Consider the following 26,315-nt stretch of genomic DNA (forward strand, 5'->3'; position numbering starts at 1 on the left):
TCTCTGCAGGGATGGTGACTTCACCACTTCCCTGGGCAGCCAGTCCCAACACTTGATAACCCTTTCCATGAAGAAAATTTTCCTACTATCCAATCTCAACCTCCCCTGGCTCAACTTGAGGCCGTTTCCTCTCCTGCTGTGTCCAGAGGGTGATTCATCCCAAACTCAGACAGGTGTCCAAGAGACCTCGGAGGAACTGCACGGCAATGCCAACCTCCCTAAAGAGAGCTCACGGGCAGTTTAGGTGACTTCCACTCAACCTGCAAATTTTATGGGAGGTGAAGTCACAGAAGACAAACTCCCCCTGCCAAGAATGAAAATGACACATGGAGCCATCGGGAATTAGGTTGGATTCCTCCACCGTGGGTGACATCGGCCTCTGAATAAAGCAACTAGCAAATAAATAAATTTTAAAAAAGTAAATACCAAATAAATAGCAAATAAATAAAAAATACCAAATAAATAGCAAATAAATAAAAAATAAATAGTAAGCAAATAGCAAATATCCCAGCCTGAGCCAGAGCTGGCAGCAGGAGAGGAGAGAGGAGCCAGGGAGAGCATTACCTCACCCGCCGTTGCTGGAGTAGGCATGGGACTCATCTGGAGCACTCCACTGCCTCTGGGCAAGTTTTTGGCTTTTCCTGCTGAAAACACTGTTTAATCAGGAGCAACCAGCCTTGAAAAGAGTATTTGCTGTGACTCCCACGTCCCCTGTGAACAGCATTCCTGCCACCTCGAGCTTGTTCGGCTGCGGTGTTGACACTTCTTCAGATCTGTCATTAGCTCAGCTGAGGAGAGAACAGAAATGCTATTCAAGGCCCAGCTCCATCGTGGGAGGTTAGGAGTGCAAATCCTCGCCTTGCACTGAAACCATGATGAGTGTTTTATGTCGGTGTTGTGCTTTCTATTTTAGGGAATGCCTTTATGTTACAAGCCCTTTTCTAGCACGTAAAGCACCGTTTTTAAGGGATTCTTCTATCACTGCCATACTCATTTATCTTAAACTCTAATCTCCCACATTCCCAAAAATTAACCCAGGACTTAGATTTTGCCTTGTATCTTACAAATGCCAAGCTCTGAGTTTAAAAGAATTTACCTTGTCCCTTGTTTTTCTTTTGCATTTTAAGATTTCTGTGGTGGAATCTGGATCCAGTTTTATCACAAGAAAGATTCAAATGTCACCAAAAGCCGCCTTTTCCGGTTGTAAGATTTTTTGCAAACCATTCTCCTCAGTGTCTTCACACTGTGTTTTTGTTATAGGAGATAAACCAACAGATGTTATCTCAGAGTATCACCAAGAATGGGTTGACCTTTGACTGTGATAACAGGAATCATCATCAGATTTACAGTAAACTCAACAACGTTCCTTCCAGGGAAATGATGCAGTGTTTTGTTGGATAGTTTTGATTTCTGTTTCTGTCCACCGGATTTTCTATCTTTGCCATTCTTCAGACAAGTTAATAATTCAGGACAAAGATGGAATTCCTCCAAAATACTCCTTTCAGTGTTGTCTTCTAAGTAAACTAAGTGCAAATATAAACATTTCAGAGAGGAGACAGACCACTTAAAAAACCAAAACAAAACTCAAAGGCTAGGTCCATTTCATCTGCAACAATCCATTACCTATTTGCACATCTGACCTTGCAGCTCTTGCACACACACAAACATTTTGTTGGAGTTCAGCATCAAGGGTAAAAGGGAAAAATCCTCAACCAACATGTTAAGTACTCTGGAGAAAAACTTTCCATTTCTGCAGGGGACTGGAAAGCTGAAACAGGCACAAACCTAAGTAAATATTGATTTTTAAATTTTTTTTTTTAATGATGGATTATCTATGTTTATTGTGTTGAAATTGATGAGGCTTTGGAGAAAACATCTATGAGTCATAATAGCATCAAAAGTGTAAAGTCAAGAAGAAAAATGAGAAAACCTGTAGGAAAAGATCACAGAATTACAGAATATCCTGAGTTGGAAGGGAAGAGAATCATTGAGTTCAGCTCCATCAGGTCCAATAGCTTGTTCTAGAGAACTGAGGCACAGGAGCAATCCCTATTTTATCTCTTTTTAAAGCAGGAGATGAGAAACCCCAGTAATTCTGGGACTCGTTGCTTGTCTCTGCTCTCCAGCTCTGCACCCAGAGGTCATTAAAAATATCCATCTCAGCTGGACGTGGAGAGATAGAAAATGAGACTCATCAGCAAAGATTTAATCCCTCACTGGTGTTCAGCAGCTTATGCCCTGACTCCTTCACAAACCAAGGCTCTGAGGGACATGAACTGCACTCCAGTCTCTGGAAACGTGGGAAAGCAATGCTGGTGCTGGTTGGGTGCATTTTTGTACCCTTACAGTCTTTAGCACACTCCAGTGTGTGAATCATCTCTAACAGGTTGTCCATCCTATATCCCATGGAGACTTTTGCTTTTCTGTTATTTCTAGTAAGGGATATGTTTTAAAATGCCTTAGGGACCGTGGAGAAACCGTAGAATCATAGATACAACATAACAATTCAACAGTGTCCGTAAGGGAAGCACTGGTTGTTCATCAATAAGACACCTCTTACTCAACCCCTGGAGCTTCAGGATTATGTGTTCATCTGTTGGAGAGGGCATTTGGAGATAGGACAAAGGGGTGATGCCTTTAAACTGCAAAAATTTAGGTTTAGATGGGATATTAGGAAGAAATTCTTCCCTGTGAGGGTGGGCAGGCCCTGGCACAGGATGCCCAGGGAAGCTGTGACTGCTCTTGGATCCCTGGAAGTGTCCAAGGCCAGGTTGGACAGGGCTTGGAGCAACCTGGGATAGTGGAAGGTGTCCCTGCCCATGGCAGGGGATGGAATGGGATGATCTTTTTTAAAATCCCTTCCAACCCAAACCATCCTTCACAATCCAAAATGACAAGTTACTTTTAAAGTATTTGGGACAAATTCAGACATTTTCCTTTCTAAGAGATTTATCCCCCCCCCCCCCCCCCCAAAAAAAAAAAGCAGTAAGCAGACATACTGACGTGTGGAAAGATGCTTCTCATGACTTTAAATTGGAGAAATTATTGTAAACATCCAGCTATATTTTCCCTATAAGATCCATTTTTGAACACTTCAGTCTCTTCCAGACTCTCTTACTCATAATTGCTGCTCTCTTAGAGGGTATAGTAAAAGCAAGTGACTGTTTGCCAAGTGACAAACACACACATACAAACCCCTGAGCCTCACAGATGTTTTCAGGAAGCTGCAACCCCTGATAAATCTTTGCAGACCACTGAGATGAATAATATTTGTGGATGCATTTTTGAGGCTGCCAAACTGGAGAGGTATTTGTGGCTGTGGGCTTTGCCACTCACATGGAAAAGTATGTTTTCCCTATATCCATCCTATAGGCTATATTTTGCACATCTGCCTTTAATTAGAACCATTTCATATCTTCAAGAATATGTGACATCAAATGAGTCATTTAGAAATTGGAGTTAACCAGCAAATTATGCACTCCTCTGTTTTTTCATTTGTGAATTGCCACTGTCGACATTCCCTCAGGGCAGAGTTTTTTAGCAAATCTGGGGAACCCAAGTGTATGGCAAATGTCACAGGCCTGGGGACAGATCAGACCTGCATTTTTACACCATATACCTACTTACTACAGCTATTTCTCCCCTGACACATGGAATAACCTAATCTCTGTCTCTTGTTTGTTTGGGTTTTTTTCCCCCAGATATTTCAGGGAAGGAATGGGAAAACCAGCCTTAAATCCTGGAGGAGCTCTCCAAGCCAAGCTTCGTTTCTGATTTCAGTGATGCTTAAAGCACAACATGAGGTTGTTATTCCGTGGTCCCTTGCTGAAACAGGTCACTGTGGCCTCCCCTGTTAAAAGCTGCCTGCCAATTATATTTTGCTCCAGGCCAGAATTCTGCATAAAAACACCAATGAATTATTAGCAGAGGGAAAAGGCTCTTTATTGCTCTTATTTATACTTCAGCAGCACTTGGGGGATGGAAGCCTCCAGCCCTGGTGCTGTTCAGAAATGCTGCAAGAAACAACCCTGCTGATAATAAGTGCAGCAGACAAGAAGTGAAGAGGAGAAGTGAAGAGGGAAACCAGAGCAGCTCAGTCCCAGATGCACATAGCCCCCACCAAATCCAGTCACTGCATTGTGAGAATCACCCAAATCTGATCTCACTGCATGGAGAGAGTTTAATCAGCCAATTGTTTTAATTGGAAGAGGAGCTGATTCACAGAACTGATTTCACCACGAGAAGGAGAAAGAATGGGACAATTACTGAGAATTATTTAGCAACGTCTCACGAGCCATTGGAGTCTCCATGAACTCAGAGTGAAACTCCATCACCAGGGACTGGAATAATTTCATTTTGGCCTGAATTTCACTGATGGGTATACAAGGTATATATAAAACAAATTACCTGTCACTCTGGGACTCTGTTTTCCCAATTTTATACAACAGCTCCTCTCATCTTTCTCCTGGACATCGCCAGCCTTGCTGCTTTCTTCCAGTTAGGACTTTCTGACTGGCATTGGCCCCCAGGAATGACAACCAGCCTGGCAAGCCACAAGCAATTTACACTCCACAGTTGCAATATTCCCTTTATGCACTTAGGTTTTGGCCCATTTTTCTCTCTATGGTTATGCAACACTAATTATATTCAATTTTTTTCCAGGGGAGTTGATAGAAACACATCCAAAGGCATGTTTCCCTAGGCAATAGCCTGCTTTAATAAATTCTGGTTGCACTGGAAATACTGGTATTTTAATCTGCAAAACAGAGATTAGGCAAAAGTTTCTAATATTGCTTAAGCACTTCAAGCCAAGCAGCAATTCCATTGTACTTTAAATTAAACATGAGATTTTCATGTCATTCTAAAGGAGGGTGGATACATTTCTTCACCAAATGTATGTTCCAATTGTATATTCACGATTTTAGATCAAGACACAAAGAAAATAACCAACATTTGCTGTGTGCACAGCAGGTGACACACTGATCCATTGCTAAACCCCACATTTCTGATCAAGTGTATTAAATATTTTTACAGAAATTTAATCTAATCCTTGCTTGAAAAATAAATCCCAGACAAGAGCAATAAGGATAAGGGACTTCTAGAGAAAGCAATGCTTGCTCAGGCAAGATGGATAAATTAAAGGCAAGTTGGATAAAGTAAATAATGAAGTCCACACCTTCAAAAATTATTTTTCTGTCTATGTTCTGTTAGCAGGCAGAGGCCTGGACATTGTGATAATCTATAGACAACCAGATTTAACTTCTGGGTAACTTATCCCAGTAAGAAATAGCCACAATTTAGGGGGAAAAACCATTCTTTTACATCTGTGCATGTCGACCTACAGCAGCAATATTGAAACCAGCTCACCTAAAGCAGGGTCGTTCTGGATTTACCATCATTTTGAACAGATTCTCTCCCAATTAAATCTACCCAGAGCATGAAGAAACCCTGCTGGTAATACAAAAACCATTTTGCTTCACTTGCTCTCAGTTTTCAGCAGCACAAGGACACTCAGCATCAGCCATGGATACCCTGGAGCACTGGTGAGCATGGGAACCTTTCCTGGTGCAGACAGGACCTTTCCAACTTTGCACACCAGATATGAGTTTGGCCTGGCTAATTTAACAAAATCCACTTTAAAACCCCTAATCAAGCAGGAAAAGGTTGCTCAGATGCTCAGACTTTCCTCTTACTCAAGATGGCAGCAGAGATATTGAGTCACCGAGCAGAGCTGGCTCCTGGGTTTATTTTCTGCACCTCTAACAGGGCTGCTGCCAGTGCCTGGAAACAGCTTCGTTCTGGAATGGAACAAGGCAGAACCCAATAGAAAATAAAACAAGGGAGTCGGGAGTTCATTCCGGATGTTCCTTACCGTGTCCTGTTGCTCCTGGCCGTGTCCTCTGCTTTCCACACAGGAACACATGATGTTTGCACAACCTCCTCACAGAAATGACTTGTCTCCAGGTTGCAGCATCAGAGAGACAAACCAGAGGAGTATCCTGGAAAAGGAGAGATGGGTGATGTGAAACAGATGTTTTCCCTTAATTGCTTATTGCAGAGGCAGCCCAGTAATTAATCCACCTGCTGGGCTTCCACAGGGATAATTACTCACCCAGTGATCCCAGCCAGCTGAATTTATGTTTTCCATGCCTCGTTATATCCGTCTCTGCCCAACAGTATGCCCCAAAGTGCTGCACAAGTGCCACACTCATATGAATACCCATCTCCTTCTTGCCTAGAGAAGCTGTGGCTGCCTCTGGGTCCCTGAAAGTGTCCAAGGCCAGGTTGGACAGGGCTTGGAGCAACCTGGGATAGTGGGAGGTGGATTGGAACAAGAGGATTTTTAAGGTTCCTTCCAACCCAAACCATTCTGACTCTGCAGCTCTAGGTGCAGTGAGGAATACAGGTATTTTCAACGCTGCTTAGCTATAAAGAGTCACATGGAAAGTAGGGTTTTCCAGAGAATCTAGAGATGTTAATTAAAAATAATAGTATGGTACATGTGAGAGCAGAGCTTACCTATCACATGAGTAAATAATTAATGTCTGAAAATCCCTGTTTCTTCTAAGACCACTTTAGTCATAAGAACTGCTCAGAAACACACAGTGAAGGTCTCTGAATATCCAGGTGATGTGAGAGCTGATTTTTAATCTGCTCATAAGTTGCTATTCTAAGTCACGTTCAGCACAGAGCAATGGTTGGTGTTTCCCTATCATTTTCCCCAAATATTTCAAGATTTGCACTCAATGGCACTGGTCAGTGAGGAGCGAAGCCCTTGGTAGTGAGTTCTGATCATGGTTAACATGCAATTAACAGCTACAAAGAGTTAATTGAATGAAGGAAAACAGAAGTTTCAAGGGATCTCCGCTTCTCACCTAGACCTTGGAAGCAGGGGCAGCCATGCCTCCAATGCTCCAACAGTGGGACTGGATCCTTCCTCACTGCCAGAGGAATTTGGCTTTGATGGACTGGCTGGTGCACAAGTGACAGGAGGTGAAAAATTGTCTCTGACTGCACTTGATAGGGCTGGAAACAGAACGTGACCTGAGCTCCAAGCGTGGTTCTGGTCCTCATTAGCACCCTTCATCTTCCCTTCTTTTCCAGGGAGCTACTTATTTCTGAGCCTCAGGTGAGAGCCAGCACCAGCTGGAGATAATTTAGTCCTACTTCACTAATGTTGATGTCTCTGGATTTAATATTGGCTCTTCTGGAACCCTCTTAGGGCCCTTTGGCTCAGTGAGGTGGCTCAGGTAGCTGTCCTGAGCATAATATTTTGTTAACCAAGAGGGTGCAGATCTATTTCAAATACAAAACAGGAATCTGCACATCCAGGACTAACAAAGCTCCCCATACTCTGCCACTGCTGGATGCTCAGCAGCCCTCAGCTGTGGGGAACATCTTCAAAAGCCTTTCAGGCATAACTAATGCCTGCTGGAGAAACACTCAAAACCAAAATTAAGTCCTCAGAGGGAAAATTCAGTGGCTGGAGAGATGGATTTGGATGTGCTGGGAATGCAGAGAGGAGTGAGAGTTGAGCTTTGTCAGGGTGGTCACCAAGCACTTTGCTCAGTGGAAGAGGCATCCAGATGCAGCCAGTCAGCCCCCACTGCTCTCCCCGTGGCTCCTGGGAATACCTGATCCAAGGGACCCAAGCAATGGCCTAGGGAGAAGCTGGGAGAGAGCCCAGATACAGCAAGTTATGAGAAGAACAGACAAATAACTGAGGCACATCACAACAGCCTTTGCCCATACCCTTGGCCATGGAATATTTTTCCTGCACTGTTGCTCCTGAGCTCTATCCAGGGGTGTTCCCAGCCTTGTCTCACCTGCAGTTCCTGTGTGCAGGATGATGTGGTACAGAGGGACATCAGTGATGGACAGGAGATACCAAAAGCGTCCTCATCAGTGCTATAAAAACCATGGGCATTATCCCAGGACCAGAACAAAGGAGGGACACAAAGAGACTGAAGAAACCTGTGAGTTTACAGTAACTTTAGTTTTTTCACAGACTCCCCTCAGCCATGTTGAGCAAAGCCAAATTTAAAATATCTTTTTGCTTTAATTTCAAAGAGTTCAGTTTGGCGCCTGCCTTGCACATGGCTCTGGTGGGAAATGCTGGTGTGATATATATCACAAACAGAGTTTTTCCTTCAAGCCCCTCAAAATCTCATCTGCTTTATCTGTGCCCGCTCTCACACCCAGTCATTTATGCAGGTAACTGCAGTCCCCTCACTTGCCAGTGGCATGGAAAAGCCCTGGAATTAACCCAGCAGTTTTGATGTCTGCAGTAATTGTACTCTGCCTCCTCTTTCACGGAGAAAAAATTTGCTACAATACTCAAGATAAAACAAATAAATCCAATCTAAAAGCCCATCTAATTGAATTAAATGAAAGTAGCCTCTCAGACTGCCCGTTCTGTGAATCACATTATCTTCATGTTTACTGACTCTTTGACAGGAGTCTAAATGATCCCAAATCTAATCAGAATAAATCAACTAAACAAAAAAAAAATCCCTTCTAAAGAGGACAGACGTTCTTTACAGTCATCTGGAACAGATTATTCCTCTCCAAGTAGCATTGTTGATACTGAAAGTGTGGTAACAATATCCTTTTCTAATGTGGCTCTGCTGTGGCTCCATCCATAATAAAACCAGTCGATGCCAAAGAACCCACTTAGCATGACAAGCTTCCCAAAACCTGGATTATTTGTGTAAGACTCTGATTTGACATTCTGAGCTCCATGATCTGATGAAATTTCTTCTAATATTTTTTAAGGAGACCAAGGAATGAGCATCACCTAATCTGGGGAAATGCTTGTGTTGAACCGTATACCCTCCAAGTCCTTGTAAATCCTAAACGCTACTAAAGAGAGATGGAGGCTGAAAATCAAAACAACTTTCCCTGTTTCCAACCTTGTAAAGCCTAAAATAACTGCACCTTTTCCATTTTCTTGGGTATATATTGCCAGCTGTGCAGCATGGCTGCATTCAAAGCTTACCACAGGAAAAGCAGAGTAGACATTACTCTCAGAAATGATGGATCAACGTCATTCAAAGAACACCACCATTACACCAAATACTCAGTGAAGCCAAATAATATGGAGGGCTCAAAAGGAGGCAACTGAAACAAAACCACCCAGTAGAAAGAACTGAACACTCAGCATTTTTTAGCTCAAATACATCAAAGAGTGGCCTGCCAGGATCCCAAATGAAGGCATTTCTACCACAGCAATGGTGGTCAGTGCTGGGAAGGTGCCTTTTTTTCCTAAAAACCACCTCCACTTCTGCCACCTTACAGATATTTGTGTCTCATTGTCCAGCACTTTTCTGTCTCAAGTGATAAAGAAGTGATTAGGGGCAGAGAGATGGGGACTGCAGTTCCTTAGCAAATTGCATTTAAAATTATAGGCGTTCCATGACTTTAATCCTATTTTTTCCTTCTCCCATTGTCCACTTGCTGATGCAGGGTCTGTTCCTGTCCTACTTACACAGCCTCAGTTTCTCGAGATGTACACCTCCACAGTTACACAAAAATTAGTTCTTCTTTGTAAAAGCTCTTCAGAACTTTGTGAGGAAAAACAAGGAAAACAACATCATTACAGACCCTGTTAGATGCTGGACATTACCAGTTCCAGCTGTTCTATCAGCCAAACACTTCCAAACTATTTAGCCCAGAGCAGCAAATCTCAATGAAAAGCTGATCAAAAAAAAAAAAACAAGAACGGGGGATGAGAAGAGTCAGAACCACTTCAGAACTTCTTTGAAGTCTTAGTCTTCCCCATCAGTCTGCTGTTCCCCGAGGTCACTGTGCTGTGCCTCAGCCCAAATGCCATCCCCTCACAAGAATTAAAGAGCCCTGGGTGCAACTTTGCATTGTTGCCTGTCCGCGCTGAGGAGAGCAGCCCGTGATCCGCGAGAAGCCACAAAACCAGCCAGCAGATTTTGTCCATGTGGTTGTTGGCAGCTGCTGGGACAAAACATGGCTTGGAGTCATAACAGGACCTGGGGTCCCCTCCCTGCAGCCCTGCCACCCTCGCTGAGAGCCAGCTGGGAGCCTTTTTTCTTCTTCTCTTTGTTGTCTGTGTTGCCTGATAGCAGAGGTCCTGCCAGCCTACAATTAGAAACAAGAGCTGTGCCTTTGTGCTCTGTCTGCCCAGAGATAGGGCAGTAATTTATGTAGCCAGCATGCCAAGGACTTGCCAACAATGTCAAAACCAAGTTCATAATAAATTACTCTTTTTGGGGCACTTCCTTCACTTGCCAATGGAGGAAAAGCAAAGAAAAATGACAAAGAGCCCAGCTCGTTTCCTTCAGACAACTGTGATTGATTACAGGAGAAACAAGGAGGATTCCAAAAACATTACTCTTATAAGGGAAGGTAACTCAATCTCCAGCAAAAACAAACAGCCATGTTTAAATAAACCTTCTGAGAAGTGCTACTGCCCTTTTCCCTAGAAATTGGGGGAGCATTTCTTCCCCCTGATATTGCTCCGCTGTGTGAGACGCTGTTCTGCAGACCCAGCGATCTCCTTTGGTTTGGGTGGCCTGGTAAGTCACCAAAGGATAAAGGGCGGAGAACAAAGGGAAAAATAAATATTATAAGCTGCAGCTGAAGTGCCTGACAGATGTTGGGTTGCTGCTTGTGGGAACTGCCTTCCCGCTCCAGAGCAGAGGGTTCACCCCGCTCACGACCCAGGCTCCTGCTCCTGGTAGGGAAGGGGTGGGATGGGCAAGGTCTTTTGCCAGTACACCCTCCCAGAGACCACTGGTCAGTGGTTTAGGGACTTCCCCCAGCTCTCCCAGGAACAGTGAATTCAATAAATTACAGCAACACTGAGGCCACATACCCTGGAAGGGTCCTCACAGACATTAGAGCTTTCAGCAGTACCAACAGACTCAAGAACAACCTTCCCATGGCTCCGAAGACAGAACCCAGCCCCTCTGCACTGACCTTCTCCAGACCTTTTTCTCTCCCTTGTGGGAAAGGTGGGAAGGTTAAATATCACCTTCATTCCTCCTCTTCTGCTTTGGCACCAGAATGGCAAATTGCTCAACACAACCAATAGAAGTGGGCTCATTAAATTTTGGGAACAAATGCAGGCGTTCAAGAGAAGTCAGGTCATGGGCATTCAGCCTGGCAAAGCTCCTGGAGAAATGGCATCTACGTGCCCACTGGTGTTTAGGTCATGCTTTTCCTTCTCGTCACACACGCAGAACCCCAACCTCTGATCCCGTGAGGTGTTGAAAGCCCCAGGAAATTGCCGAGTTCCCCTGCGCCCTTGAACAACCCCCAGGGATTTATTGCCCGGACTGAGTATGATCCCAAGGCACGCCCTGTGCCTCCCTGGCCACTGGCCTTGCTCTTTGCTTGACTTTCTTATTCCTGACTCGTTCCTTCATTAATATGGGCTATTAGGAAAACCCATTCTCTCCACAGAGATAAGACATAATTAACGACACGGGGCAAATTAGTCATGCAGTTACTTGGGTTTGTAGTTCTCTGAGATGCTGTGAACACATCACTCAGACTCAGGGTAGATTTTTTCCTTACTAAGCTTATTGTGCTTTATTATGTTCATCAGCAAGAGAAAGGTGATTAAATCAGCCTTTTTTACCACAACTTTAAAACTAGTAGGATAAAGAAGTGGGGAGAAAACCAGCAAGACTTGTCTTTATGGATTTCTGTGATGGTGAAAAGGCTGGCAGGGATAACTTGCTCATGAATTAATAGTGACCTGAGCTGCTGTGGTCAGCTGAGAACAAGAGCTTGCACATAGATTCAAGCAAATCAGGCAGGGTTAAATCCCTGAGGAGCCCAGGCAGCTGGGACATCCTAAGTGCAAAGCAGGCAGTGCTGCCAAGGCTCCTTTTACAGCCTGTGGAGACAGCAAGACAACTTGGCCCAGGCTCCAAAATAGCTGGCATGGGAATCAGGGCCAAAAGAAAATGCCAAGGGAAGAAGCATGCCTTCAGCACAGCCTTGCAGGGAATTAGGGGCTCCGGGTGCTGGCTCCCAGTCTCAGTGTTATCCATCCACGGCTGGATAAATGCCCTGAGGCAGAGTCCTGAGGAGAATCACAGCCCTCACCTACTCATTCAGTGCTGGAGGAGTCACCTTTGAGGCATGAGACATCTCCCTCATCCCTGGGCCAAGAATTCCACTTGTATCCCATGCCCTGCTGCCATCCCTGGTCTCTGTCAATGGCCACACTCTGGCTGGGCTCTCAATCAACTCTCCAGACTGAGCTCGATGGCTAAAAATGCCTTGGGGACACCCTCCCCTGGTAGCCAGAGGCCTCTGGAGAAGACAAGCCAATGAAGGGATGCCCATGATCCAAGGATGGGAATGAAGAGATGGACATCTGTGTCTCTGCCTCCACCTTCCCTGAGGGCAGTGATGGTCAGTTTGCCCAGAAACATCAGCAGAAGGGACGTTCTGATGCCTCAGGAACCTCCTGGTGGGAATGGAGGTGGATTTTCAGGGGCTTTCTAACTGGGCAGCAAGTCAAAGAGGAGGAGATTAAGGGTCTATACTTCGGGCTGAGACACTCTGAGCTAAACCACAAATGATCAAACAACACTTTCTATTTGTGACATCAGCCCTAAGTGCCTTAACTGTCTGCCTGGGAGATCCAGCTCATCATCCCAAGTCCCTGTGAGGCAGGAGGTACCACCTGAAAGCCTCTGCAGAGCTCCTGAACCACACAGCCTGCACAAATAACCCTGCAGGAAAGCTCTGTTTCAGAGTAGTTTGCAGTGAAAATGAAACACTTGAGCACAACGTGTTGTTTGAAGTGCATTCCTGAAGGTACATGTGGCTGTGATCTCTTTGTATCGTTTCCCAGATTGATTAGGAATGTACCTATTTTTTAAAAAAATTAAGATCTTCAGCATGGTCAGAAAAAGCCCTCCTGGGTTATATTCTCTGGCTTCTCAGCCTAGGCTCCCTTTGGGTGAATTGTCTCATGCATCCTCATACAACTTCAAAGGAGACACTTGAAAGAACTCAGAAACCACCACCATAAACTGACTAAGAGAGTATTTTAAGAAGTATTTTAAGCTGTCAACTCAAATACCTTTCAGAGACAGATACAACACTGAACTGCAGGGCGTTTTTATTTTTTTCCATGGGATAGTTAGTTTTATTCCCCCCAAAACTGAATGCTTACACTTTTGATCCCTGTTCTTCCTGGCAGCTTTCACGTTTCCATCGTTTGGCAACCCAGCAAGGATTAGGAGACTTCCTGATGTCCTCCTCCTCCCTGAAAAAGAACACATGGCTGACGTAAACTCTTTTGCTTGGAATATTTGGGCACACAACAAATGGGGATCTCTTACCTGCTTTGGTGTCACTTCTCGTGCTTTGCCTGCTGCACTGACCTGATAAAATGCAGTGCCAGTGGAACAGATTTATATCAGGGAGGATTTAGCCTGGAAAGTAGCTTCCTCTCCCCGTGGCCATTGCGTGCTTCTAACCCCTTCTAAGGCTGTGGGAACACAACATGGAGCTCCTATAGGGAGAAGAAAACAAAGGAAAGAAAACACCACATCTAGCAGGTAACAGGTTATGATTTTGCTGGATTGGTTAAAACAGGGAGCACATCCAGATTATTTTGAAGGTTTGGTACCTCCTTAACATTTTTCGTTCAAAAAGTACCACTTATTCAGGGCCTTTTTGGGCAGATGGCCACTGAAAATGTGAATGGAAATCCACTGATTAAAGAGTGTACATTTGCAACACTAAGAGATATCAGCCAGCCATAAAAGAGGTGTAAATCATTATTTCATATCTGGTCACGGCAGTAGCCATAATCAATTTGTGATACTCTCACGTGCCTGATCCTTGACACCTTTTATGACTTTATCTGCAGATTTCCTCAGACCTGGAAGTGTCCAAGGCCAGGTTGGATGGGGATTGGAGCAACCTGGGATAATGGAAGGTGTCCCTGCCCATGGCAGGGGCTGGGATGAGATGAGCTTTAAGGTCCCTTCCAACCCAAACCATTCCGTGATTCCATGATACTCCCAGTATCTGAACACTGGGGGTATTTCTCTGTAACCTCAGCATCTGAAGCTGCTGAATAAACCTGTAGGTCCCTCCAGCCAGGTTGCACAGCACCATGACAAAAGGACCCACCATGGGAAAGGCAGAGGTGTGGGGTTCGTATCTGTTTCAATAAATGCTTCATACACGAGTAAAGACTCACACGGGGTCATCTCCCAGATTACCTCACCTCTGTATTCCCACCTCCTCCAGGCCACTCTTCAGGCCTGCTCCAAGATGGTCTACAGGTGATAAAACCTTCTCTTATGATCCTATTGCTAAGTTTAAAACTTCCATCTCCTCATCACTGCCACATTTTAAGTACATTTAAGACCCCAGGCACAGGTATTTTTTAGCTGTTTAAGAACATTTATTAAAGGAAATTTAGATTTCCCTGGCAGTTGAGTATGGGGTTGGAAGCTGTAAAATTTCATTAAACCACTTGAGGAGGGATAAAATAGGACTAATTGTTGTGCCCCAGCTAAAAGTAACTTGGATGACATCACCTGGGCAGCAAACAGAAAACCAGGGAGCTCCACACATCTCCCACACTTGGCTGGAGGCTTTGGTGCAAGAACAGACAAACTCCCCACTGACCTGGATGAGTCTGTGCCCTCTCCACATCAGGAACAAGGACATTAAAGTCTCTCAGACCTGTCTGACCCTGAGGATGATCTTTCCTGTTTGACTGTCCTAAAACTTGGGAGTAGAACTGCAATTTCAAACTGGTAATTACTTGGCAAGCAAATAAACTACAGCAGTGCTGGACCCTGAAAAGTTAAACTACCATGTGAACTCTCATTAAGTACTTTATTCGTATTTGTTTTCTAGAGAAAGCCCCCAAATTTGAATTAAAACAGAAGAGTCAACAGGAAGAGAAAGTGCAAGCTAAGTGCAAGATATTTCTTTTGCTTTCAGTAGCTGCATTAAGGACAAGAAGCCAAGAACAAAATATTAAATAAACATTGGAAATACTAAGGTTTTGGTGTTTCATGGCAATTGTTTTCAGATGGATAGACATAAAATAATCCCACATCAAACTAACTGTGTCTGACATGCCTGCCACCAGGTATGGCCCCAGCGAGGCAGATATGGAGGAAGTGGTGAAAAGGAGGATAAATTATTTACCCCAAACCCACTCCCAGTTCCTCCAGTCCTTTCCAGTGAGGGTTGTTAACACCCACACCTCACCATTCAGTGGTGTTTGTCAGGATTTTCTTCAAGCAACATTTCTGAAAGGTCACTACTGACAGAAGCATCCTGTTGTAAACCAGTCATCAAACACCTGTGGAACAAACTGGTTTTCCAGCAAGGTCAGAAGCTGGACTGGGCAGGAAGATGCTGCACATGGGACCTGCTGTGCTGAAGGGAAGACCTGAATTAAGAATTGCTGCTGCTCTTAGATGCCACCAACACAGTCTGACACTGCCATGGCTCCTCTTGTTGAAGGAACATCAGACAAGATTATTCCCCCAGATCCCATCAGGTCTGTGGCCACAGTGTATGGAGACATTTGGATAGCCCATGGAGATGCCCCCCTGAAGTTATTCCATCTCTGGAAGGGAGTGTTTGGACCAGCACTCGGAAATGGCAGCATCAAGCTAAACCTGTTCAAAACTAAAAATCGACCGGGAGGAACTAATTCAGAAAGGGGTGTGAATTCCAGTAAATAACATGGAAGAGCAATATTCCTGTCCCTCACAGCTGCAGGAGGAAAAAGCCAAGTTCTATCTGTTCCAGGTCATCTGTTTCAGGACATCCAGGAAACAAGCTACCCATAAAGTTAGGCAGGACAGTCAGACATTGGATTCCATCCTGGAGAACAAACAATAAGGACAAGGAATTTCTTGCCTTGCCTTTCCTGAAATCTGAGCTGCTGTTAACCAGCCCTGTTGAACAACAAACCCACGATCCCATCGCACACAATGTCTCTGGATTCAGCAGGAGGAAACCTGGGATTTGGGATTTCTGTCTCCAGAGAGATTCCCCCTTCTGACATTCCCAGCCACAGGACACACCACAATTCATGTTCTCTACCACAACCCTTTGAGGAGAAAAGGAAGATGTTTCTCCAAGATTTCTGTCTTCCAGGAATGAAATTTTACTCACAAGTTTCTCACAATTTTACTCACAATTTTCTTCCAGGGATGGCAAAGAGAAAGAGAGTTGGAAAGCAGGGAGCATTCCCAGTAGGTGAGGTCCCTTCCGAAAGGTCCACATAACCCATGCCAGTATGACCATAGCTTGGATTGAATATTTCCTTTTAGCAATGAAATTTAAGGCTGAAATCTGAGCTCTTGGGACCCTGGTAGCTTGAATGCCACAACAAAAACTCAGGTCTATACCTGCTCTTTATTTAGTCCTATATGAAATGTGAAATGTGAAATATGAAATACTAAATACTAAATACTAAATATGAAATGTGAAATACGAAATATGAAATATTTGGGCAACATGAGGGTCGAAGCTAGATGACCTTTAAGGTCCCTTTCACCCCAAATCATTCTAAGGAATATGAAAATTGGCACTTGCAACCAAAATCCTGCCTGTGTTCTGTAGGCAGCCTTCCTCTTCCAGGTGTGGAAAAAGAAAAGTCTCCATTAAAACTTTCCCCTTCCATTTCCCCCACTGTGCTTGGACCCCATCTATTAGGCCACCCTTATTCCTTTATTCTGGAATTTTCTTTGGAAGCTTAAGGAGCTTTTTTGGAGCAAGGAGTGGCTCTTTTTTGCTGTGCTATGGACAAAACGAGTCCCATGCCTCAGCAATCTCCCATCCACTGCAAGACATCCTTGTTACTCCACCTCCTCTGTGGAACGGCAGGAGACAGGATCAAGAGAACCACAGTGGGTGTGCAGGAAGAACGAGGTGACCTCCAGCTCTGCTAAAAGATGGGTGTTTATTTCTTTCCCAAGACGATAAAGCTGAGTTCAGGCCCTTTCGTGCCAGCACTACTGAACCATTCTTATTTCCTGTATGTGGAGGTGGAAATGTCATGCTTCAGCCCTGATTTGCTTTTTTTCTTATTCTGTGGTTTCCATGTGCTAAAACTGACTGGGAGATGTGTCCTCTGTGATGGTGAGAGGCAGCTGCTTCCATGTGAGCTCACAGCCCATTAAGCAGTGAAGGTGTTATTGGAGGAAGCATTTTTATTGCCAGGATTTCTTCTGTCTCTGGGGTGGAGGCACCACAGCAGATTGTTAACACTGCTCAGAGCAGCAGCAAAAGCCTCCTTAGAGGGCTCTTCAGGCTCTGTTAAAATGGATTGGTGCACACTTAAGATCTGAATGGGATTTTATCACAGCCTTGGTGCAGAGGATTCAAACCCAAACACGAGTCTCTTTCTGTCCACTGAATCTTTCAGGAGCCAACACTGGAACAAACACTCTTCCAGTTCTTTCCTGACCAGACCAGCAATTTAACCCCTTTTTTAAAAAGAACCAAACAGGCTTTAGTTTCCATTACAGTAAGGGCTGATTGACCTGGCCCTCTGCTCTTCATAGGGGCACAAGGCCAGCAATGACACCCAGCAGCAACAAGAGTCACCAAGGAAGATCCATGCAGAAACCAACTGCCCAAGATAAGTTCCAAAACCTCAGTTATTGCCCTGGAACCCGTGGGAATCGTTTAATGAATCTGAGAAAGTCTGTGTGAGGGAGAGCTGGAGGGCAAAGGCGTGAGCCAGCACAAGAACTTGAGCAAGGGGAGAATTATAATGACATTAATATCTATTCTAATTACCTCAGTAATTGTACTCAGGGAGATGATTTCTATTTCTTCGGTATTAGAGGCAAAGTTGATCTGCTTTTGGTTACAAACATCTCTAAAAAGACAAAACCTCCAAGGGCACAAGAGATATCCATCTACAGACAATTTGCCTAGAGAATGATCCACATTTGTACCTTCAAAAAAAGCAATTAAAGAGTATCTGGCCAACCAAATATCATCTCACCTCTGACCAGCACACCTTTCCTCTTGGCAAATCCCCTACAAACCCAATTTGGTGCTATGGAAACAAAGAATTGGCCCAAATCATTTCACTCTTTCTTAACCCAGGCCATGTTTAACAAAACAATTGTCATAAGGACTTCAGGTATCCTAAAGCTGAAGCAACTCACTGAACCACTGGGATGAGAAACGATCCAATGAAACAAAGATGAGGCTGGCAGTATGATTTCTTTGGGATGCCTGTTAAGCATGCAGTGGGGACAGCAAAAATAGGAAAAAAGACTCCCAAGAGCTCCACAGTGCAGCCCCTGCTGTCCTGATAAAATGTGACATCATCTGATGGAGCAGAAAAATCTGAGACTGAAGTCCTTTCTTGCCAACTTACGGCCTAATTAGAGAAGCTACAGGGGGAGCAGACAGCTCTTCTTGACAGCAAACCCAGGAACTACTGAACTCCCAGAAGAAATTACTACACTTTCAAAGTCATCATGTAATTTAAAACATCTGTTCAGATATGGAGTAGGGGAAAATCTTCCATAAGAAATAGATCAGGAACTTCCTTTCTTTCCCTGCTTCTTAGAACTTTCCAGTGAAGGGAATTTCTTCTTTTTTTTCTTAATTTTGAAGTACTGTATCCTCTCAAAAGCTAGACTACTTTATCTAGAAGCTTGATTTGCCACAAATAATTATTACCATAAAGTAATAAGGGAGAATTGTACCTAATTTCTGGCTCCTTTAGTTCCTTTCCTGGGATGATCTTGCAGAGTGGTTTACACGTCCTTCTCCTAGAAATAAAATAAAATAAAATAAATAAATAAATAAATAATCTGCCTTTCAGGGTGTTGTTAAAACAAAACCTGAAATAACTCCGCTCTGCCCTCCACTTTTGCCAAAGCACTTCAGAAACATAAAGCTTCCCACAAACTGAGGTGAGGTGCTGAGGGCAGAAATAAATAGGAGGGCGTTTATTGCAGTGTAAACATCAACCAAAAAACAGCTCAGGGGCTGCCAAAGTGTCACTGGTGATGGGCAAATCTTGTGACACACCAGCAGCAGCCATCAGCTGAGGTATAAAGCCATGGGATGTTCCCTGGAGGATCCAGGAGCACTTTGAGGGACACCCAGGACACTCCAAAATGTCTCAGTGCCATGGATGTATCCCCCAGCACTCCTCCAGCTGGGCCCTCTGCCAGCACATAGCTGAAGTCTAACCAGTTAAACCACAAGGAATTTCTCCTGGTCCAGTCAGGAAGATTTAAATATTCCCCTTTTTTTGTGTTTTTTTTTTTTCTTTATGGCTGGAATTGCTCAGTAAAAGCTTTGCAATGACAGAATGTCTATGGGGGGGGAAAAATAATTGTGCCTGTCCCTGGCAGGACTGAGGGACACTGAGCAGCCACCACGGTTGGGAGGGTTCCTGCATGTTCTCCCTGTCCCATGCCTCTGTACATCCCATTTGGGTCCCCTCCTGCTGCTGCAGAGCCCAGGTAATTCCTTTACCTCAGGCTGGAATTGCCTATGGCAACAATCCAGGTTTAGGGGTATACAGATGGAATCCTTTCAGGAGCCTGAGATCAGCGGTACAAACTCTAAACTCATTTCTAATCAAAGAAGTTTTAAATGAAAGTCTAATTTTGGCAATGAAATGAATGAGTTCTTAGGCAAGGGGAGAGGGCCTCACTCTGGCCCCATTTGGAAGCCAGGCTAGAGACACTGGTTGTTTGCTGAGGCACATCCTCTTCCCATGCTATCCTGTTTTCCCTAAAATAACTCAGCCAAGCAGTAATTCATGGTTATTGACTAAGCTATAGAAAATCTCGGGGGCATCGAGGAGATAAATGGCCTCTGGTTTTCCATAAATAGGAGTGATGGAAACAGAGCCTTTATGTTGCCTCAGGCACTGCCAGGAGGGTTTGCAGCTTCTCTGAAAATCTGTAGGATTGTATTGCTCTGTGCCTAAAAACATATTTACACTGGGAACAACAGGCTGGGTGGAAATGGCACTTTTTATACTGACAAACCACTGGAAACTGAAGTCCTTGATAGACTTTTGCACCACACTGAAAAACAGAATTTAGGAAAACATAAAGACACTTGAATTGACATTAATAATGGTTAAAATCTCTGGCTTTTTTGGCGATGTCTTCCCAAAAACAGGTCCTAATTGTGTCCACCCTCCTGCAGCTCCAGTCTCCTCCATTTTCTCCCTGTGGAAAGGTGGTGCTGAAAGGACAGATATTGGACATGACCCACCTCTTCCCTGGTCCTTTCTATATTTCTGGGTAATCTCAGACTCTCCCAGCTGTGGAAGCTGTTGAAGCAAGGTGAATTCTGCTAAACACAGCTGCTCCTGGAGCTGGTCAGAAGGTGGGATTGCTGCTGCAGGAGAAACCCTTCATGCTCCTTGCTACAGCCTTATAATTCCTTTCAAATCCGCTGGATTACAGGCATAAAGGGTGATGGTTTTCCTGGAATTGCAGCGCAGTTCCCGTGAGCAGAGTTTTGGGGTGTGATCAGCGCTAGCAGCACATCGCAGCGGCAGTGCTCCCCCTGGGTTTGGTGCTCAGGATGTGTCACAGCCCCACCACAGCAGGTGAGCAAAGGCTGCATCAGCCTGAACGCTGAGTTCAGGTGACACCTGCCACACCTTCGGGTGGTGACACCATGGGAGAACCCTGAGCAGCCCTCTGGTGTCACCTTTCCCAGCAGCAGCAGTAATGCAATGGATACAAGAGGAAGCAAATCAGGTCCTTCCCGTGCAGAAGCAAAACCAGAGACTTCCAGGAGCGAGAGGAGTTGCAGTTTGTTGGTTGTCAGCATTGATTCATGCACACAGCCTGGATGAACATCAAATCCCCTGCGGGAAAAGCTGCATTAGTCATTGTTTCCAGAAAAATACAGCTTGCAGCAGACACCACAATGTGTCTCTTTTCTCCTGCAGTTACTCATGCAACTATTAGTTACAGTCTTTACTGGCTGATTCGAAAAATTCAAATATGAATTAATTATACTGCTCATCAATTATCAATTCCTCTGCTCCTGGGCAAAACCTGCATAGACAAAGCAAAGGCTTTGTCTGGCCTGACCTGGCTAAGGGATGAGGGGTCTATTGCTTCTTTATGGGGTTGCACATCATCCCCCCAGGTAAAAGGGTCAAACTTTCCCTAGGAGAGAAAAAAAAAAACTTGGCATGAGGGCAGGAAACACTTTGGGTTTTATTTTTCTGTCCCATCCCTCCCTCTGAGAACATTTCCCATCTTCCCTGGGCAAGGCAGGCAGTGTTTTGCATCCAGATTTCAGCTGTAATCCCTTTCTGAATGAGCTGCTGCTGCCCTTCACCAGGGCTGCTCTTCCTGACACTGGTAGCGTTTATTTGTCATGGCTGAGGCAGAGGAGTGAATGGAATCACACACATATCCATTTCTAAGAAAGGCTTTTAAAGTTCTCCAAGATGCTTTTCCTCTAAGTATTCCTATGGATCATCTGCCAGACCACCAGCCATGAGGCACTATCGAGTGTAACAGCTCTATGTTATTTTATGTATTCCTCCAGTTGGAAATAGTCACATCTTTCTAGAGCTGTGTGGAAAGGGAGGCTTGAAATATTAGTGACACGTTAAGAAAGGACACTGTCATCACATAATAATAGGCAAAATTACCTTTACATCTGTCGTTGTTGCCACTTTTCCTGGAACACCGCTAGAAATAAATAAATTTAAATTTCTCTTAGCTGAACTAGATATAAACACCACCTTTGCTTTCATTATTGCTGGGCTTCTGTATTGGTTGTTCTGTCAGCGTAGCTAATAGAAACCAATGAAAATGTAAAGATTTTCACGAAATCTAAAGTTTAGGATCATGTGAGCTCTTGGACCCTGATAAACATACACAGAGCTACCATTACCATGGCCAAACCCCATCTCTGCAGGGAAGGAGACACTGCAAAGACCATTATTTTAGAAATACCTGCCTGTTTCCAGAACTCTCGGTTTGCTTCCACTTGCACACACTTTGCACACAAATTTGACCATTTTCTCTACACATCTCAGAGGCTGCAGCCATAACAGCTCTCTGGAGCATCACTTCTGGATAACAAGCAGTGACAGGCTCAGTGAGATCAGCAGGAAAAGAGGTGAGTCTGTTCTGGAGATCTCATCCCTGACCAGTGCAGGCTGCTGCCAGATCAACACTGCATTTGCATTTTCAGCTCACGCAGGTGCCTTGGAAAAGTTTCTTGGATGAGGGACAAACCACAGGAGTCTCAGCACCTTCGGGCATTTAGCTGGTTCTGGGCAGCTGGGGAGAGACCACTGTTTGCTGCAAGGGAATAATGCCAAGAAAACATCTGGAGGTGACAGACAGCTGAGTGGCAGAGGCCTGAGGAGCTCCAGATTCTCCTGTCCTTAAACCATCCTCTGCTTTAAATTGCAAAATATTAAACCCCAAAATTTCTCTAAATGTGAACTTGCATGGAGCAGACAATTCCCCTCTGCTGCCCCTATTCTTGGTGATTTAACCCAGATAAAGTCAATGCTATCAAAGAGAAACTCAAAATGTAGCTCTTTTCTTCACCCTGAAGAATTTACGGCTTTAACTAGATTAGGGGGAAAAAATCAACAAAATTAACAATGTACAAACAAATACAAACACTTCCTGGGAAGAACACAACTGGGAAAATTTGTTAATGGTGTTAAGAGAGGATTTGAAGGAATGGAGAACATACAAGCTATAACAGCTGTCAGGGAAATGAACTGAAAGCATTTCTTCCCTCTGTGGAAAAGGATGTTGGACCTTTGCTGGAAAACACAGAAATTAAAACAAAGAACCTTTGGTTTTCACACTGTGTCAAAAGAACTTTCCCAGGTTTTGACAACCCTTTGTGGGAAAGGATTTGGCAAATCCCGTGAAGAGAGGTGAGAGGACAAAGGAGAGCAGAGGTGCTGGGGTCCAGCAAAGCCATTTCTGGGGGCAGCAGCGAGGAACTGCAGAGGATGACACCAGGAAGAGTGAGGTCAGTAATATTTGTGACCCACAGTCCAGGTTTTTCTCCCAATTTTTTTTCCTTTGGAGTTTAAAATTCATCTTGGTTCCTCTCTTTTTGAATTTTAATATGTGAGTTGTCCCCACAGCAGCTTTTCCAGCTACTCCACAGCCTGCAGAGCAAATAAAACCTTTGGTACAACAGCCTAAACTCACACATGCGAAGACACAACATCCCACAGCAAAACAAAATGCAGAAAGGGAATGATCAAGCACTTGGTTCTTTGTGACATGGAGAAAAAAAAGTCTAAAATCCAGCTTTTGGGATATCTGGCTGGGCTTTTCTTTGCTGCTCAAAGCCCCATCACCAAAGCAACACGAGGACCACAGGAGACAGCAACTGCTCCAATTGCAGTGATTGTCTGGGCGCAAAGCAGTGAGAGGATGCCCAGGCAGTGTCTGGGCTGCTAAGAGAAACAATTTGGAAAGGCCAGGATTAAAGACATAAAAAAGATAAGACACACCTCTTCTGGGAGTGGAGGGAGGTGTGAGATAAATCAGTGCTGCCTAAAGAAAATCAGGTTATAAAGAGAAATACACTGCACTTGAGGAATTTGTTCTTAGCTTTTCTTCATGAACGGGCAGGCAACAGCCTGAAAGAAGTCATTTTAACAGAGAGAAAATATTTTAACAAGATGTTCTGTCCTTGAGCAGAGGTTCTTCCCTGCCCCTTTGAGCCCTCGATCCCCAGGGCCAAACGTGTGGGACTGGAAAAGCAGCTGAGGAACGGCGGCCGCCTCCCTGCGTGCCCCCAGCTGCCAGCAGGAGCTGCTGGGACAGGCTCTGCTCCTGTCAAACACGGCGTAAATCTCTGCTCCTGAAGCAGCTCCCTGAAAAGCAGCTGTTCCTGGGCTCCTGTGGGAGCAGGGAGCATCCCCACCGTGGGCCAGGGATGTTGGCTCCAGGTGTGTTGGGCATTTGGTGCAGCTGCCAGCCCATTTACAGTATCCCTCCACTGCTTCTGAGTTTGGGACACAGGAGCAGCTCCCAGGATAAACTAGGTGTTTTCCCACACCTGGGATGCTTTCTGCCTCACTGACGAGGTAAAATTTGGATGGAATGTAGGCAGTGTCCTTCCAACCACCATCTCCTGCAGGGCTGATGGGCCCAGCAGGGATTAATTATCTCAGCAGTGTTCCTGTGTCTGCCCTTGCATGAGGGACGGGAGATGGGTCACTCTGCCACCAGGCTGTAACACATCCCTGTGGGCTGACCTGCCCGGATCATCCTGGCATCATCCCTTCCTCTTCTGATTCAGCCTCTCCTTTCCTTGTGCTGTGGGTACAGCCTTGCAACACCCCACACAGACACTTACTCCCCTTTAGGGATTAATGGCCCAAATTTCCCTATTTCAGGGCAAGCTGGCGAAAAAAGCCACATCCTGTGTGAGTCAGGTACAATTGCCTTGCGCTTCCATCATGCTGTGATGTGACATCCTGGCAGATTCCTCCTGCCCCCTGTTCATGAATATGCCAAAGGATAACCCTGTCCTAGCAGCCTTAGTCAAACCTTTCAGCTCTTGAGGGTTTTGGAAGTAAATATAAATATACTTGTGTTTATTCAGAATTAAATATAAATAAACAGGGTGTTTTGCTTATTGTTGCTGGCTTTGACAGGTGGAAGGCTTTGGGGGGGTACAAGGTTGGTGATGGGACCCATCAGAGGCAAAGCATCAGCCAGGACATTTGAGCAAAATCTGTGCTCATCTCCAAGCCACAGCATTTATTCCAAGCCCAGTGTAAAGATATTTTTCTTTCCAACAGCTCATGATTTGTGCTAAGTTGTTGTTGGCTGCTCTGCTTTTGTAGATATTTTCACATCTGTAGGCCCGTAAAAGGTGACATTGATCTCTCTCTGTTTCTGTGGGTGAGATTATTTTGGAAAAGGCACCTTGTAGGTGTAGGACATTAAATCCTGCCCTTAAATCATGTCAAAACTCAGGTGGTCAAAACAAAAGATATACCTATAAAAAAGAAAGACCCAGGTTCAATTTTGGAATTTCTAGGGATACCAGCCCATGTTTATTGCTGTCTATCTGTAAAGTCAAAGCTCTTTGGGCCATTTTCACCAAATGATGACCAAAAGCAGTTAAAAAATTACAAAAGCAAATGCACTCTGACTGCAATATAGCTTAATTTTAACCAGCAGGAGCTTCAGGAGGGAAAAAAATAAAGGGAAAGAACTTGTTGACATGAAGCATGTGGAGTCACTCATCCAGCATTGTGTAAGGGCTGTAAATCTGCCTGGAAATGAGGCATGAAATGCATCATAAAAAGTATATCATCAAAACCATAAGATCAGCTTAAAATTTATGGTAGGTAACCTGGGGAGAGCGTTGCATGTCTGAACTTTAAATCAAATGCTCTTCAGCTGGATATCCCTGCAAGCTTTTGCACAGAACTCCTTTCTCTTATTTCCCTCTCCTTGCACCGACTCTCAGCAGTAAAAACCCCACGCATTTTTATTTTCTGTAAATTCAGCAGTGAAAACTCTGTCTGAAAGTCAATGCAAAGCCTGCCACAGCAAGGGAGTTACAGAAGAAGCACCACTGGTTTAAACTTTGGGGGAAAATAGAGCTCAATAGTGAAACAGAGAATTTATCCTCTCCTGCAAAGGTTTTGTTGATTCAACTAATGCAGCTCCCCATACTCCTTATTACTTTAAGATGTTCTTCTGACCTCCATGACCCCACTGTAATTATCTTGTTGGTGTTAGTTTCTCTTTCTTCCTCTCCCAAAAGACTATTATTCTCTTTCTGTGATCAGATGAAAACCAGATGGGGAAGATAAAGGGGAGAATGAAGAATTGGATGTCTACCTGATTTTTGCCGTGCCTGGTGAGTATGGGTAAGCATGATCAAAATTAAATCATTAAATTACTCTCTAAATCCTAATAAAAATCGTTCTTTTGGTTTTACTGTTGTGCCAAGGGAGTGGGGGTCGTGATCCTTCCAAATTACAAGGGGCCAGGGGTTTATCTCATCTAAGTTTCTCTGCGCTACAAACCAGCCAACAAATTGCCCAGCACAGACCTACAGGAGATCTCTTAATCTCTAATCATTCATCAAGAAAAGGCTGCAGAGAGCAATGGGGGAAAGCTTCTCCTGCCACTGAAGAAACACAAAATAAGGGCAGTTTCTAAAACAAACCAAGGATCATCTTTTTCCTGATATCTCCTGCAGCTTCTTGATATTTCTGATAAGTCTTGAAGAGGAAGCAGCGAACCACAGTCCTTACACCTGGACTAATTCATGCTGTATATTTCTATTATGAAACTGTTTCATCT

At 44.4% G+C, this 26,315-nt stretch overlaps 1 protein-coding gene across 4 annotated transcripts in view; it reads right to left on the reverse strand.

Annotated features, from left to right (window-relative positions):
* The window catches only part of LOC104691842 (hepatocyte nuclear factor 4-beta-like), a 52,250-nt gene extending 31,397 nt beyond the window's left edge, over positions 1 to 20,853 (reverse strand). For 2 of the 4 annotated variants that reach the window (XM_019288279.3, XM_019288281.3), the window contains exons 1-3: positions 13,169 to 13,261; positions 5,873 to 5,999; positions 565 to 788 (exon numbers count right to left, since the gene is read on the reverse strand). The gene's annotated coding sequence lies outside the window, so the exon portion shown is untranslated. Of the gene's footprint in view, positions 1 to 564; positions 789 to 5,872; positions 6,000 to 13,168; positions 13,262 to 13,379; positions 13,511 to 18,710; positions 18,777 to 20,244 lie in introns of those variants that run through there. The other 2 variants (XM_019288277.3, XM_019288278.3) reach the window with 2 other exon arrangements.
* Positions 20,854 to 26,315: the final 5,462 nt, after the last annotated feature.

Source organism: Corvus cornix, chromosome 11 (assembly GCF_000738735.6).
Source record: "Corvus cornix cornix isolate S_Up_H32 chromosome 11, ASM73873v5, whole genome shotgun sequence".
Taxonomy (NCBI): Eukaryota; Metazoa; Chordata; class Aves; order Passeriformes; family Corvidae; genus Corvus; species Corvus cornix.